Here is a 17054-nt window from a genome sequence, read left to right on the forward strand (position 1 = left end):
CTGTCCAGTGGGGAAAGTCAGAGAAGGTGGGTAGCCAAATAGAGTCAGGGGTGGGGGAGAATCAATGAAGTGACTAGGAACAAAGCATTGGGGACTTTGAAGGTTATGGGAAGAGCCTTGTGCTTGAGTCTTAGATGAGCAGAGTACAGAAATACATCAGTTCGTTTTCCATTGCTATAGCAAAATACTGTACTCAACAAAACTTAGAGTTTAGCTTAGAGTTTCAGAGGCTAAAAGCCCAAGATCATGCAGTTCTCTTTGTTCCACCTCTGACAAGGCCCCCCCTTAGCCAAGACACAACAATGGCAAAGAAGCAGAGAGGAAAATGGCTGCATGCAGAAGAGATTCCACCGTGAGTCAGTAAGCCAAAGACCAGGGAGGAGCCAGACTTGCTCTATTTCTGATAACTCACTGCTGTGAGTGTCAACTCCTTTCATGAGACCAGCGTTAATCCTTTGAGGGCAGTGCCATTGCAATGTAATTCCATTCACACTCCACCACTTCCTGCCAGTGCTGGGGATCAAGCTCTTAAGCCATGAGCCCTGAGAGGGTGAACCATAAGCAGGAAGTGGTGGGATCTAGAAGAGTACAGCTCAGTGGTGCAAAACAAGGGTTTCCTTTAGGGCTAGCTTCACCCAGTCATTGGAGACACGGGATCTTTCCTTGATCCCATTAGCTCTGCCCTTTGACATTTGTAGACAAGTTTATTGTGACTACAACCATGTTATAATGAATCAATGACTTCTATGTGTTTAATGTCCTTAGAGGCAAACTAGAGGAAGGAGGATAAAAAGTCAAAGCAATCAAAAAAAATAAAAATCTGGCTGTGCCCAGTAGCTGTTCCATAAGTACCCAGATAAGACTGGAGTCCTTTATTCCCTGCTTTTTTTTTAAATGGTTTTAGAGCTTTATTGTAGAAAGGCAGAGAGAAAGAGAGAAGGTAGAGAGAGGCCAGCCATGGCCATGTGGAAAGAGGGGGAAGGGAGAGAGAGAAGGAGGGCTAGAGGGTAAGAAACGTGAGGGCTTAAAGAGTTTATTCCCTATTTGTAAGGGAATAAAGAGAAGTAGAAGAAAAAGAAATTAATTCAACTGTTACAGGATATTTCATGGCACTGAGAACCCTGAGATTGTGTTATTTACCGGAAAACCTGTTTCTAGTTGTGGTGTAGCTCAGCCCTAGTACACATCTTTAATTCAAGAGTTTCCAGTTTATTGTCAACAGGATTAAATAATATCAACCACAGGTCAAGAGGCAGAGCAAGCAACCAGTTGACAGGAAGTGAACATGGGGAAAAAAAACCCACAGAGAGTAAGAGGGAGTCAGGAGGATGAATAGAGAGACACACAGGAAGTGGAAGGGAGGGACATTCAATTTTAGGGGTTTTGGAGATAGTGTGGAGAAGGAAAACATCCTTTTGGGGTGTCGGCTGAGGGGGAAGGTCAGCTGGGTGATTTCTCTGCCTCTCTGAGCTAGCAGGCTTTCATCACAGTTTCTGGCTCCTTAGTCTTTACTGGTAAAATGGAATGTTTGGGGTTTTGTTTTTAAAAACAACACATCATCTATAAATTAGATATGTCTACCTTGTATGTTTAAAGGTTGCTATCGAGCCAGCTAAATACTCATTGACGTAAAGATGAAAAACTAAAAGTAGCCATATGTCCCATCTATTTCCTCAGTACAACAGGTGCTCCCCATGCCGAACAAAAACTCAGCATCTCTTGAGAAGCAGGCACCTTAGACATCTTGAAATGAGCTACGCTGTAGACATAAATGGTGGTCTTGTTTAGGAGTCAGATACACACGTGGGCCCCAGCACTGCTTTTGTCCATATTAGCCTGACAGCACTCATTTGAAATGGGCAAGAAGAGTGATTTAAGACTAAAAAGAAGAAAGGCCACCCTTGGCCAACAGGATCTTCTAGCTGGTGAATGTCAGTTGACTCGGTATTAAGGAATGGAAGAGTGTAGCTTGTAGTCAGAGCTTATCACTTAGCAGTGATGTTGAAGTTTCCTTTCCAGGATGGAAAGACTGATAACTGGCTAGGTTGGCTGTGCTCTGCCCCACCCTAAGAGCATAGCTGGATGTCAAGGGGCTGAGACTCACTCTCTCTATTGTTTACCACCGCTGTGTCCACCAAGGTTTAGCCCACAAAGGAAAACCCTACTAGGCATGTGTGTTTCTAGTTTGTCTGTCCATCCTGCTGCAGGAGCCAGGGTCATGTGGTTGGCAACTTTGTAGAGATTTGGTGCAATTTGAAAGCATAGCCAGAGAATTACCTCTGCCTCCTTTGTATCACCCTGATTGGAGGCAAGAACTTCCCCAGACCCCAGTTAAGCCCCTGGAATGTCAACAGGTGAGCTGGTGTGCTTTTTCCCCCTCAATATCTCTTGGTTTCCTTTTGCTTTGTCTAAGTTTTACTTGGTAAATACTTCATTTTGCCAGGTTCCTGGAAGTGGCCACAAATGCAGCTGCCTGTGTTTACTTGGGCCACACCTGAGCACAGAGACAAAATCCCCAGAGCACTGTCCCTGTGGAATACCCAAGGCCTTGTTTCCCTAGCTTGTAGTCTCCAGAAAGGAGGGGCCAGAGCCTCCGCAAACATCACCATAGATACTCTATGGCTCTAGGGAGAAGCAGCTTTGGGACCAAGAAGGTTATTGATGCACAAGTTCCCCACAGAGCTTGGAAAAAGCAAGAATTCTGGACCAGCACAAGACTCTATGCTCTGTGTGTTCTAGCCAGGGTTCAGTGGGTGCACAGCAGTCCTGTGGGCTGAGAAACGGGCCTGGAGAGGCAGGTCTTTACTTCAAGGATCTCTCTCTCTTTCCTTCTCTCTCTCTCTCTCTCTCTCTCTCTCTCTCTCTCTCTCTCTCTCTCTCTCTCTCTCTCTCTCTCTCTCTCTCTCTCTCTCTCTCTCTCTCTCTCTCTCCTGCATGTATGTGCATATGTGCTTGAGTGTGTGTTTGTGTGTGTGTAATAGGAAGAACAATGTAAGGTGCTAAAGGAATACTGTAAAAAAAAACACTCTCATTTCTATTTTCTAGTAAAATCTTTACTGTCTCGGGAGACAAGAGCTGCTGAGCTAACTCATTCACAACATGTAAAGAAAAGACAGGGTGCTTCTCCCTCCTCTGAGATATTTCTTTCTCAATTACAAAATTGAACAAGTAGTGTAAGTTGCAAATTCTTATGCTCAGAGGTTGGCTCTGAAGGTTGGATTTTGGAGGACAGGACGTACTTCTGCACTGAGGGCCCTCTACCTGGGCTACTGAATATCACACCAGTATATGAGAACTGACTTGCTCCCAGAGTCACAAGGAAAGTCAGAAGCCATCCAAACACATGGATGGATTCCAAGTTCTATAAGGGAAGGGGCAATGTTTTGGTTCATCTTGGATTCTTTTGTTTTTGTTTTTGTTTTGTTGTTGTTGTTTTTGTTTTTGTTTTTCAAGACAGGGTTTCTCTGTATAGCCCTGGCTGTCCTGGAACTCACTCTGTAGACCAGGCTGACCTCAAACTCAGAAATCCGCCTGCCTCTGCCTCCCGAGTGCTGGGATTAAAGGCGTGCGTCACCATGCCCGGCTCTGGTCTTGGATTCTTAATGCCTGAGACGATCTCAAAGCTCACTGCATGCATCAAAGTGATCTGCTGTGCAGTGGGTGCAAACCCCCCGAAACTGTAAGCACACAGAAGTGAAATAAAGGTCTCTGGGTGCTCTTCATCCAGGGATGTTATTTCCTGTAGGAACACACTACAGTCAATAGCCTTGCAGTATCCCAGGAGCTATACGCTGATACTATGGAGTGAATAGGGCCTAAACTGAGATAATTAGCCCAAAGGTAGACAAATAGAGGTGCTGACTGGCTAATGAAAACATGTAATAAGAATTCAATATAGATTTAAAGTAAACCACAAAGCCTACAACCCAAACCTAGTCTGAGTCTTTCGCACACACCCATGCTGGATACTGGGACTATCCTGTTTCTAGAGCCAAGTATCATTCACCTTTGACCACATGCACCAAAACTAAGATGGTTTTTGTTAGCTTTGGGGGCTCCAAACCAACTGCAAATTGGACCCCAGAAAAAGCTCATTCCTGACCAACAGAAAGACATGATTGGCAACTGATCATATACAGGGATGCTTCTGAAAATTCATCACACACACAAAAAAACTTAGAAGTTTTTCTTAAACAAGAAGGAAGGAGAAGTTGCACCTAAAACATCCAGAAAATGTCTGGCATCTTCTTCCAATCTCTGAGCAAGTCAGTTGCCTTAAATAACATCACATGTCAGCTGAACACTCCGAGGGTATCCTCTTTGTGGATGAGGTCCTATCTTTGGCCCTTTGGTGTCTCTTCTCCACACATAAGTCACAGAAATTCTTCCAATCACATGACAGAAGACATTCCTCCCCTCTGTAGGCTCCTGAGGGGCTTCCTTCCCGTGCCCCTGGCCCCACGTGACCTGATCCAGCTCCCCAGTTTCACTGTCCACCATTGGCTTCTCTCTATGTAGCCATACTGACCTTTGACATGCTAAACCCCCTTATGCCTCAGAGTCTTTGTGCTTGCCATTCCATCTTTTTGGAATGTTCTTCACTTGGGTTCACTGCTGGAGACCCCCTCCCAACTTTTTTTCTGGGAGGCAGACCCAAGAGGGTCAGGAAAGATCGTCTTCAGCTACATATAAAGTTCACTTTCCAAGAATGAATAAATAAATAAATAAATAAATAAATAAATAAATAAATAAATAAATAAAATAAGCTAAAAGTGGCACCACATAGAGCCATAGGCCATAGCACCCCTACATCACCAAGGGTACTGAGCAGTACTCTTGATCAGTACCTACTCTGACAACACAGTACACAGAATTAACTGTTCATTGTCTGACTTACCCCACACAATAACCCTCATGACAATCAAGACTCTCCCTGGGTCATTTGCATCGAAATCCTAACACCTAAGAGAACATGAACATATCATCAAACCACTTGTTAAACAAAGAAAAATAAACAGCGTCAGGCAAAGACACTATCAGGCAAAGATAAATCCTATTTGCTGGCCTTCTCAGAACTTCTGAAATGCTAACAGTGTTGGAGTGGCATAGTTCCTTCTGAAACCCATAGAGCATCTCCCCTTGGCATTTCCAGCATGCTGTGGTATTCCTGGGTCCCAGCATTCCTTGTTTGTCTCTCTGCAGTTCTACTTTCCACCACAGCTCTTATGACTTGCTTCCTATGTCTGTGCCCAAATTTCCTGCAAGGCTACCAGATGGACTAGTTTAGTACTCCATCTTAACAGCTTTAACTTAAATTGACTACCTGTACAAAGATCCTATTTCCAAACAAGGTCATATTCGTAGATATTGGGGGTTTGGATCTCAATTCGCATACTGGTGAGACTGTTCAACCCACAAAAATCTTAAAGAGAAGTGACTGCATGAAATTAATTCACATTTGACTAAGTTTGTAATTTACATCACCAGTGTTATCCTGTATACAGGTTCTGACAGATCTCCAAAATGAGACTTACAGGTCCTTCCAGTCTCAAAGACACTTGCTGCTCTCCAGAGGACCTGAATTCAGTGCCCAACACCCACATCAAGTGCTCACAACCACCTGTAACTGCAGCGGCATCTGCTGGCACTTACACATGCGTGACTTCAGCAGACACACAAAAGATGCATGTACACACACACACAACTTTTAAAACACACTATTTATAAGCATGAATGGAAACAATCCTAGCATTCTCCTTGACTTCTTTTTTTTTTGGTACCCCATCATTGAAAGCTTAAGTGTCAGTTATATGTAATAACATTATAACCATTTACACTTTGGAAATTAATTCTCCAATAGGTTGCCATTTTGAATATTCTACTCACGAGGACAAAAAAATTAGTTGATTCCATAATCATAAATTCACAAGAACCATCAATGGATAAAGGGTAGGACAGCATGCACTCACATCCTTTGTTTGCCAGTTAGCAGGGAACCCTCAGCTAATCCAAGAGACAGCACAAAGGTCAGTCAATTCCTCTTTATGCCGAACAAATGATAACTCTACTTAAAACAAAAAACCACAATTAACTAAATTAACAATTTATCTCCCTTCAATGTAGGATGGGAATGTTGGACTCAGATTTCGTATCCATGTAATCCCCAGGTCTAATAGCAAAGCATAATGAAAGGCTTTGGCCAGAAACCAAACTACAGTCTTTCTTACCCAGAAAGGTTAAGTGCTAACATGGCAACCCAAGGAAAACAATTTTTTTTCTATAAAATATAAACATCTCACTCTGTAGAAGAGAATACTGTCTTAGTTAGGACTTTCATTACTGTGATTGAAAAAAAAACAAGTTGAAAAGAAAAAGGGTTTACTTGGCTTAAGCTTCAGTCTCATCAAAGTCAGGACAGGAACTTAAGCAGGGCAGGAACCTGGAGGCAGGATCTGATGCAGAGGCCATGGAGGGTGCTGCTCCCTGGCTTGCTCATCATGATTTGCTCAGTCTGCTCTCCTACACAACCCAGGACCTCCAGCTTAGGGATGCAACCACACACAATGGCCTGGGTCCTCACACATCAATCCTTAATTAAGAAAATGTCTTACAGGCTTGCCTACAGCCCAATCTTACGGAGGCGTTATTTTTTAAATGGAGGTTCCCTCCTCTCAGATGACTCCAGCCTGGGTCAAGTTGCCATAAAACCATCTAGCACAAACACAGTGAGGAGAAGAATGTGAAGAGGCCCTGGGCCCAGGAACTTCACATAAACCTAATATACTTCTTGAGAGCGGCTTTTGCACGCTTGATCCCTGTCTAATCTTGCCTCGTCCCCATCCCTCCATCTCTGTTTCCATATTTTTATTAGTACATCTGTCCTCTTTTTTTTTCTTATGTGGAAGACATCCTTCCCGATTCATCTCTGGAACAGTAACATAACTTTAATCATCTGTCTTTGTTGTTATTTAAAAAAAAACAAGAATTTTTAAAACCCTAAATATTAAAACATCCTAATGCTGCTTTCTCATCTTCTGATCATTTGTCGACTTTCCACCTGTCAATCAAGTGGGCCAGCACACACCCCAGAAAGGTTTCTTGAGCTCTACAAAGCATATGAAGAACAAATAGCTTTAACATTTTCCTACTTTGTTGTATAAACTAAGTGTGAATGACCTTTTCTTCAGATGTGATTCTTACATATTTTGGTTTTCTGTAAAGTTTAAAAGGATCTGTAGATGTTTTACTGGCTTTGAAAACAAAATATTTTAGATGCGTGTGGTGGCACATGCCTATAATGCCAGCATTCGGGAGGCAGAGGCAGGAGGATTGCTGCAAGTTTGAGGCCATTCTGTTCGGGAGGCAGAGGCAGGAGGATTGCTGCAAGTTTGAGGCCATTCTGTTCTACATAGTAAGTTCCAGACAAGCTAGAATTTCACAAGATGCTTTATCTAAATAAATAAATAAATAAATAAATAAATAAATAAATAAATAAATAAATAGAAACCCAATCTTTAAGAGAACTCTACATAATTTAATTCTACTGAGAAAATGGATCCTTTTAAGGGTTCTGCAAGTATTCTTCATATATTTCATGCAATCAGTTCTCAATTCCTTCTTTCTTATTTAATTATAATTATTTTAAAATATGGACTGCTCCAATTTGCATGCCATCCTTGTATGGTAACTATGCTAATCTTCTCTGTGTCATGCCAGGTTGGTGAATGTGCTTCAAGCATGCATATATATAATCAATTCCTCCCCACTCAACACAGTGCCGAATGCACGCACCACTTGGAAACTACTATTTACTTGTTCTATTTGGATTGTGATTCTGTAAAATCTGACTTTGGGTCAGTCCACTGATTTACAAAAGAAACAAGATTGTACCACTGTCCACAGCCAGAATTAAGCCAAAAGATTGATTTTACAGTCCCATTTTACTCTTGAAGAAATTTCCAAATGTGTTAATCATTTCAATGCTCACTGATTTTCCTGAGAAGTTAAATATTAGAGTTATTTATTTTTCCATTCGACGACTTAGTCAGTTCCGTTAGTAGTTAATCCTTTGTGTCTTCATTTGGTGGGGGGGGGCATTAATTCAAGGGTTCAGCATATCACTTGAGCTCTTGTTCATCTCCGAACATCTTTACTTTTTCATCATTGGGTATGTACTTATAGACTCTGGTTTTGTGTCAGGAACTTTAAACACTTGGGTTACAACAAGAAAGATCCCCGCTTCATGGAGCATGCATGCTAACAAACAAAGAAAAACGTGAAAAGAAGAGCATAGTTTGCTGAAAGTGAGCTGTACTGTTAAGAGGAAAAAATGAATAAAGGCAATGAGACCTAGAGAGTGACCTGGATGTAGCTATAATCAGATAATTCAATTAGGGCTTACTGAGTCGAGACTTACAGGAGGAAAGAGCCATTTGAAAGGATAAAGGGAACAAGAACGCCCGAAGCAGGATTGGAGAACAGAATCCCTCGGCGAGGCTGACACATGGTGTATCAGAGGAATAGAGAGGATCCAACAGTGAGGCTGGAGGAGAGCAGCAAAAGGGATAGCAGACGTTGACCTCCCATAGGCAGTAAGGAGTAGGGTCCTGTGAAGCCTGTCATTCTCCTAAGAATTTGGGCTCTTACAGAGTCCTAAGCAGAGAAGAGATGTGGTCAGACTCCACTCCAGGCAGTGCTCAGCCTGTACTCTGCATCCTAGAAGGACAAAGGCAGGAACAGAGACACTAAAAGAGGGGCAGGGCTTTGGTACTTCAAGCTATCAGACAATTGTTGGGGAAGGCAGTAGTCATAATGGGAAGTGGTCATATTCTGGTTATAATTTAAAGCTAAAGGCACAAGAACTGTCTGATGGAGACTGAGAAGAAAGGGAGAAAGTGGAGTGTGTGTTTTTTATCCACAGAGTAGAGGAAGGATAATGAAGCAGTGGGAATTGGTATGCGGTATAGAGAAGGCTTAGAAGTTTGGCTTTTGCATCTATTATATAGCTTAGGGAGAAGTGGGTGCCAAGTGCATCCACATCCCTGGATTTTAAATAACATAACAATGAATGGAATCATCAGAAGAAAAGTCAAGGGAAGAAAAGAGAAGACAGAGGGAGAAAGGAGACAAGAGAAGAGAGGATTACAATCTGACTCATGAAGGCTAAGAGGTGGAGTGGGTGAAGAGGATATGCCCCAAAGCCAAGCAAGAAGGGATCCATGTGGAAAAGAAAAACAAAGAATGTGACATCACTGGCAATTCATGTGAAGATCCAAGGAAGAGGTATACATTAGTTAGGCTCTAGATGAGAAACCAAAAGGAGGGAACTTAATGTAATTAAGAGTCAAATCAACAGCTAACAAAAAGATGAAAGAGAAGTCCAAGGCATCATAAAGGTGGCAGCTGCCAGAAAAGTGACTAACCTGCCTCCAGAGTTCAGGGAGGGAGTGGCAGAGCAAAGATGAGGAATTTTAGTTCTTACCCAAGTTTATAGGAAGGGCCCATAGACCTGAAAAATCAGACTATCAAAAAATCAACTGCTCTCTGCTGGTCTGCAGGACCAAGAAGAGACTCTGAGAGGAGTTTTAGATCCCTGATCGACAATGAGGATGCTCGATACCTCCTTGAGGCAGTGATGGGCCAGTGTAAGGCAGTATTTTCATTCTTTAAGGCCACCATAAAATTACCACAAGTGCCATGGCTTAAAATAACAGAAATTCATCCTTACATAGTTTGAGAGCTAGAAACAGGAAGTCAGGGTATCAGCAAGGCCACACCCTCCTGGGGGCCCCGTGGAGAAACCACTTCTGTGCTTCCCTTCTGACTTGAGGTTGCTCATAATTTCTGGCATTTCTTGACTGATGATCTGTTATTCCAGTCTCCACCTCTCCTTCACATAGTCTTCCTGTAAGTGACATGAGTCACTGGACTTAAGACCTTCCCTGTCCCTGTATAATCACATATAACTATTTTGACTGCAAAGGCCCTATTTACAAAAAAAGTCATATTCTGGAGACCTAGGAAAACGGGTTTTTATGAGGATACCATTCAATGCACACAGGCAATTTTTCAATTGTCTTGCAAAATAAAATCTGAAATTTTGTGCTGAAGTAAGAGGATACCACATTTGCGACAGTAGAGATTTTCTAAGGCATGTTATCCCGAGAACCACAAGAGAACAGAAGACCACAGGAAGCAAATGAGAAAGTGAAGCCTTCTCCCTCCCCTAGCCTCTCTGTTTTTCTCCAATCTCCTTTTGGCCAAGCCTAATTGGGAACCATCTCAGGAATCTAGTCTGTGACTACCCTTTCCCTCATGGCAAAGAAAGTATATGACGGTAGGTTTGAAGCACAGAGATAATGCCTTCATCATTAGCACTGTTGCTGGCTGGAGAAGGCAGCTGGATCCTGAGAATTGTCCTCTGGATTTAGCTTCAATTCCTTCACTAAGTACATACCTGGGGAAATTCGGTCCTTGTTTGTTCGTTCCTGAGTCAGGCTGGCCAAGCATTTCAGCACGTTGGTCAGCTCCGTGGCCAGCACAGCACAGTTAATGGTCTTCACAAACTTGTAACCTTTTACATACTTTTTACATACCTGCAGATAGCCCCTTGGTAGACTTTTAATATGATAACTGCAAATGAGTTAAAGCAGTCTGGGAAATGAACATAACTTTGCATTCCAGTAAGATGTCCATAAATGATTAAAAGCAGGTGGTTAGTCTTAGTCTACTTTTTCTAGAGGTAAAGGAGAAATTCCATAAATCTGGGGGAAAAAAGTCAGTTCAGATTTTAGACACCTAGATACATATGTGAGACCTCACTGAGTTTTCTGTTTCCTCTTAAATTAAAATTTATAAAGCAAGCTAATATTTGCAATATTAAAAAAAAATCACAGAACATAAAGTAAAAACAAGGATGCTGTGGAAAACTGCATTTGTTATTAGATACTTCTGAGAATTTTGATGATTAGCCGAGGATGAAACTGAAACTGCTATGTTATGCTCTATAAAAGCACCCTCATCCCTGATATAGCTGTCTCATGTGAGGCTATGCCAGTGCCTGGCAAATACAGAAGTGGATGCTCATAGTCATCTATAGGATGGAACACAGGGCCCCCAATGGAGGAGCTAGAGAAAGTACCCAAAGAGCTGACGGGGTCTGCAACCCTATAGGTGGAACAACAATATAAACTAACCAGTACCCTAGAGCTCGTGTCTCTAGCTGCATATGTAGCAGAAGATGGCCTAGTCAGTCATCATTGGGAAGAGAGGCTCCTTGGTCTTGCAAACTTTATATGCCTCAGTATAGGGGAACGCCAGGGCCAAGAAGTGGTAGTGGCTGGGTAGGGGAGCAGGGCGGGGAGAGGGTATAGGGAATTTTCGGGATAGCATTTGAAATGTAAATAAAGAAAATATATAATAAAAAGGAAACACAAAACAAAACAAACAGACAAAAAAGCACCCTCGTTTTTCATAGAAAGGCAACAACAGATTCCTAAGCTAACGGGAACTTAAAACCCTGGAAGCCAAATTGGAACAAAAATGCTTAAATTGTATCTCACTGTTAGTTATTATTTGTGACTTTCAATTACTTCATAGAATTAGTTATACGCATCTAAAATAAATAGTAAGACAGAATTATAAAACTCCTTTTAAAAAGGGGGTAGCAACAAGAAGAATTATACTCATGAATCAACACAGAACAGTCCATTAACCTAAGCGAGCTCAGCCACAGGCTAGTCTTGACTTCTCAGCACATTAACCTAAGCAAGTTCAGCCACGGGCTGCAGTCTTGACTTCTTTGTGCTGAGTGAGACCAGAAATTTCATTTTCATATTTGTGCTTCAGCCCTCAGAGCCTGAAACCCCACAGAGGAGTTTCTATATTTTGCTGAACACATAGACTGTGGAAAATTCATCTAACTGGCATTCCACTGGATGTGTATCTGCTCAAGCAAAGCTGAGGGAAGCATTTACTCTGTGCATTACTGACCATGGTCTGGAATAGTAGACTAGTTGCTGATAAGTATCAAAATAGAAAACCAATAATTCGATAAAACTTGAAGTAATCTGAAAACAAACAATTAAAGGATCTTTGGTCCGTGTGTGTATGTGTGTGTGTGTGTGTGTGTGTGTGTGTGTGATGTGTGTAAAATAACAATTCTATCTGGTGATACTTCTAAATATTCTTTGCAGTGTTATAATAGAGAATGTAATTTGAAATTCAAAACAGAAAAAAATTAACATTCCCAACAGTGGCCTAGCAGGTAAAGCCTGTGACCCTGAGTTGGATCCCTGGGATCCACATGGCAGGAGGAGAGAACCAATCCCAACACCTTATCCTCTGATATCCATGTGTGTTCAATAAGTAACTACCAATAGTTTTAACATTTTTGTTTGACTTTTTTTGAGACAAGGTCTCACCATGTAGTACTAACTGTCCTGAGTGTACTATGTAGACCAGGCTGGCCCGGAACTCACAGATATCCTGGAGTACACTATGTAGCTAGGTCGGCCCGGAACTCACGGATATCCATCTGTTTCTGCCCCGTAGGTGCTGGGATTAAAGGTGTGCTCCTCTACTCCTGGCAAGGATCTTTTAAAAATTATATACTTGAGTATTTTCCCCACATGCATATAAGCACACCATGTGTGTGCCTAATGTCTATAGAGGTCAGAAGAGGATGTTGTATCCTTTGGAACTGGAGTTATAGATAGTTGTGAGCCACCATATTGGGCTGGGAATGAATCCAGGTTTTCTGGTTTTGCTCTCTAATCCTTGCTCAACTAAACAAATGTGGGCATGATGGATTATCTTTCTTAATTTCTTTTGTTGTTGTCTTGGGCATGTGTGTGTGGTATATGCATGTATATGCAGATGTTTATGCACGTATATGCAGAGGTCAGAGGTCAATGTTCAATGTCTTCTTCAATCCCTCGCCACTCTATTTTTTTTTTTTTTTGAGATAGGGTTTCCTCTGAAACTGAAAACCACAGATTGACTACACTAGCTCTCCAGTTAACTTCAGTGATCCACCTGCCTCTGTCCCACCAGGACTTAGATTACAAATGCATGCTATCCTACTCTGCTCTTACACTGGGTTCTGGAAAGCCAAACTTTGGTCCTTGTGCTGTGTAGTAGGAACCTGACTGACTGGTCCATCTCCCCAATCTTTCTCATAAATTTCAATACTAAATTTGGTAGCACTGGCTATGTGCAGCACCCTGGGCTTATAATCCCAGTACCCAGAAGGCAGCGACAAAGACACTGAGAACCCCAGGTCAAGCTTAGCTTATAGAGCAAATTCAAGAGATCTCAAGATACACAGCGAGATCCTACTTCAAATGACAATACAAGTTTGAGGACATGTATGTCTGTGCAAAGAGGGATTTGAATCTGGAGCATTGTTTTCTTGTAATGCCTTTGTCTTGTTATAAATCAGAGTAAGACTGGTCCCATGAATGAATAGGGAATGGTCCTTCTCTCTTAATTCTGAAAAATGCTTTCAGAAAATAGACACTACTTTTATTCCCAAATGTTTAGTACAATCTATACTAAAATTTTAATTGCACTATTCTTAAAGATCATGAGAATTAAATGAGCATTCAATATATATTTGCTATTATAGTTAACCTGTTAATTTAATCCTGTATAAGTAGTTAGCATATTCATAGCAGGGCAAACACTCATGTGTGAGGCCACAGACTGTATTTATTTATCACAGGTTGGCATGCAAAGCCATATATGTCCAGAAGTAATGATGGTAACACACCCAGAGCTTAAACAAGACCAGAACAAAAAGAATTTTGATATCTTTGTAACAATTGTTATTGAAACACAGTTAAGACTCACTAATATTTTAAGAGAATATCACTATTCTACTACTCAAAACATTGCTTCATAATTATTCTTTAAATCTCTTTAGGCTCAAGGAAAAATGTCATTTTCTAAAGTTGCAAAACTGGAAATAGTCAAATGCAGATGAATAATATAACAAGATTCTCTTTTCCTTTGTCCATCTTTCAATACAGTAACTACAAAAAGGCACAAAGACTAAATGAAGAATGTTAAATAATGGATCAAAGGTACTGTCATTTTGGAAATCTATTACACAACATGCTGAATATTTCAGCAGTTTTAATTATGCATCATTACACACTCCATTACCTTCTCCGACATCCTGGTATGGTTTTGCAGACTTTGACATTATAACAGAATGGGTAATGGAGCAGTGAAGCAGACCAGGTGCTATAACAAAAAGCATTTGTGTAAATGTCTAATAGAATATTAATGAAGCAAACTAATGGGAAAAAAATCTAGCTCTTCCAAATGTTAAAGCTTCCGGAAGCTGGCTGTAAGCAGAGGATAAGTCAAGCCTTCACAGTTCTAAGCTGGTGAGAATCACAGATGCACATCAATGAGGACCTCGTACATAAAGTCAAGGGCATGTTTCCTGTTGGATTAATAAAGGATACTTATTGAACATCTCTCAATAAGCTTACGAGTAAACTACATAAGCCAAATTCCTGTCTACAATGCTGACAGAGTAGCACAGAACACCAAGAGCCTGTTGGCTTATGGACAGAGCCTGGTTTAAGACAAGAAGACACACACCCAGTGTTGAAGCACTGTGGTCTCATGTCAGTGGTGCTTGCTCTCTGGAGTCAGTCACTTTGCTTATATAATATGAACCACTTGTTTCAGGCTCAGTATATCCTGGATCTACTGGGGACCCTGAAGAACCCCAGCAAAAGATGAATATTCATGAGTAAGCTGAGGATATGGTACCTCAGCTGCACATTGGAAGACACCTAAGTCAGACCCTGGAAGAAAAGGAAAAACATCATTTTAATCAGGCAGGAAGGATAATGGGCGTTATCTCAGTGAGCTGCTGTAAGGACAAGCAGAAGCTTGTCCAGGGAGGCAAGAAGGACCAAAGGAGGCAGGAGAGCAGATTCCCAGCAGAACCCCAGGAAGTTCGGTGGAGCTCCTCATGAGGGTGGAGCCATTAGTGATCCTTAGCAAAACTGATATGGTGTTTTCAATTTTACAAGATAACTTAGGTGAGAAAATGGATTAAAGACACTAACCAGATGTGTTTGCCTGGAAACTATTGTATTGTTTTAAGTTTCTGGTGAGGGAGGCCTGGGCTGAGGCTGTGAGAAAACAGAGAAACGAGTGTCCGTTGACACAGCCAGCCAGTCACATCCTTCTATCCTTCCTCTCTTCTATTAAGCCCCACAGTATTTTAAAAACAAAACACACAAGTAAGCAAACAAACAAAACCCTCTCCAAATGCCCTAGTGACTGGATGGTTAAACAATTCCACAATAAAAAGTATTCTTTCACATGTCTAGAGGGGAAATAGGCAGTCTAGTACCGCTCTTTTTGTTGTTAGATTACCTTAGGATGGGATTTCTAATAAATGTTGATGCAAATGCAGTTTTGTTTTGACATTAATATGTTTCAGTTAAATGTAAGGAGCTTTATTGCTAGTCTTAGGAAAGACTCCGGGGAAGACTGTCATGTGATCAAACTGAGCAGAGAGGGGACAAGATTAATTAGACTCTACTACAGAAAGAGCTTCAGTGCCTGGTGGAGGCAAGCCTAGTATGGCTTTCTCTGGTCAGCCCTGGAAACATATACACAAGTAACATTAGACATACCAAGCAGGTTGTGGTTAATAAAACTATACACTTACATACATGTAACAGCAATCAATGAAAAAAAAGAGGCCATAGATTTGAAAGAGAGCAAGAAGGCATATGTGAGAGGGTTTGGAGGGAGGAAAGGGAAGGGGAAATAAGTAATTATATTATAATCTCAAAATTAAGAAAAAAAATAATAAAAATTTATCTCTGCTACACAAAACTGAGATAAGCTCATATATTCTAGTGGAGAATTAAAATCATATTAAAATTTGTTTTCAACACAAAAAAAAAAGTTTTGAGAAAAAGACAAATGAAATATCAACAGAAAAGCCAAGATGAACACAACTCCAGGCATGGTGCTTTGGCTGGTAGAAGGGAGCAAAACCTCTTCCAGAGGAGATCATGGTGTCCCTGGAGAACAAGAAATAAGCTGTACGGCCCTTAGGATAAGCTCCCACCACACAGCCTTGAGTACGGTTGGCTGAACATCCTGCTGTGACTTCTCTGAAGGTCAGGCCAGCAGTAGAGAAGAACATGCCAGTTCATGTGACTCTGGGCTGCAGCCAGGCACCATCTTGACGAGTCCTTTCAAACTATGAAGGTGAACTACCTTAGGGGACAGTGAACAGGGAACAAGCACAATTCAGGGAGCCTGAATTTCACTTGCCAAAAGACCTAGGATGAGAGAGGACCCTGGGTGGCATTTGTAGAGCTAAGTGATAGGGCCAAGCTGAAAAATGCAAGCTGCAGGATGCTTGGCTCAGGCAGGGAAGACCAGCCCAGCACTTAGAAGCTGAGAACTGGTCTCCTCCACAGAGAACAGCCCAGGAGTTTGGTAGTCCTGAGCCTGAGGTTGGTGGGTAGATCAATCTCTTGTGTCACATCTTCTCTTCACACAATGGAAAGTGATTTTTCTCCCACAGGGTGACTAAGACTCTTCAAAGTATGAAGCTGGGACCTCCACCCTTCAGATGTCAGGGCTGAAGCTACTTCATGCATGCCCAATGCATTTTGGGATACACCAACCTGAGCACAGGCTACCCCAGGGTGAATATATGATCTGGGGAATCTCTGAAGGGTGGGGAAACCTGTGCAGTTGCAGACTGTGATGCTGAGTGTGACCAGCAAGTGGTCCAAGGTATGCAAAGAAGCTTAATAAAGTGAAGCCAGCTCAGCAGCCATCAGGTAGCTATGCAATGCAGACCCAACACCAGCAAAAGCAAAAGAAAGAAGTTCACAAGTTCAAATGTGGCAGCGTCTGTTCACAGTTTTTTTTTTTTTTTTTTTTGGTTGTAAGAAGTGGTAATCCCGGCACTTGGGAGGCAGAGGCAGGCGGATTTCTGAGTTCGAGGCCAGCCTGGTCTACAAAGTGAGTTCCAGGACAGCCAGGGCTATACAGAGAAA

The 17054-nt window shown here is 41.7% G+C and overlaps 1 protein-coding gene and 1 pseudogene across 2 annotated transcripts in view; both read right to left on the reverse strand.

Moving 5' to 3' along the window:
* The window catches only part of Sv2c (synaptic vesicle glycoprotein 2C), a 174319-nt gene that overhangs the window by 138479 nt on the left and 18786 nt on the right, over nt 1-17054 (reverse strand). The gene's annotated exons all lie outside the window — the stretch shown is intronic.
* LOC115029198 lies at nt 7643-7742 on the reverse strand (annotated as a pseudogene).

Source organism: Mus caroli, chromosome 13, assembly GCF_900094665.2.
Source record: "Mus caroli chromosome 13, CAROLI_EIJ_v1.1, whole genome shotgun sequence".
NCBI classification, from domain to species: Eukaryota; Metazoa; Chordata; class Mammalia; order Rodentia; family Muridae; genus Mus; species Mus caroli.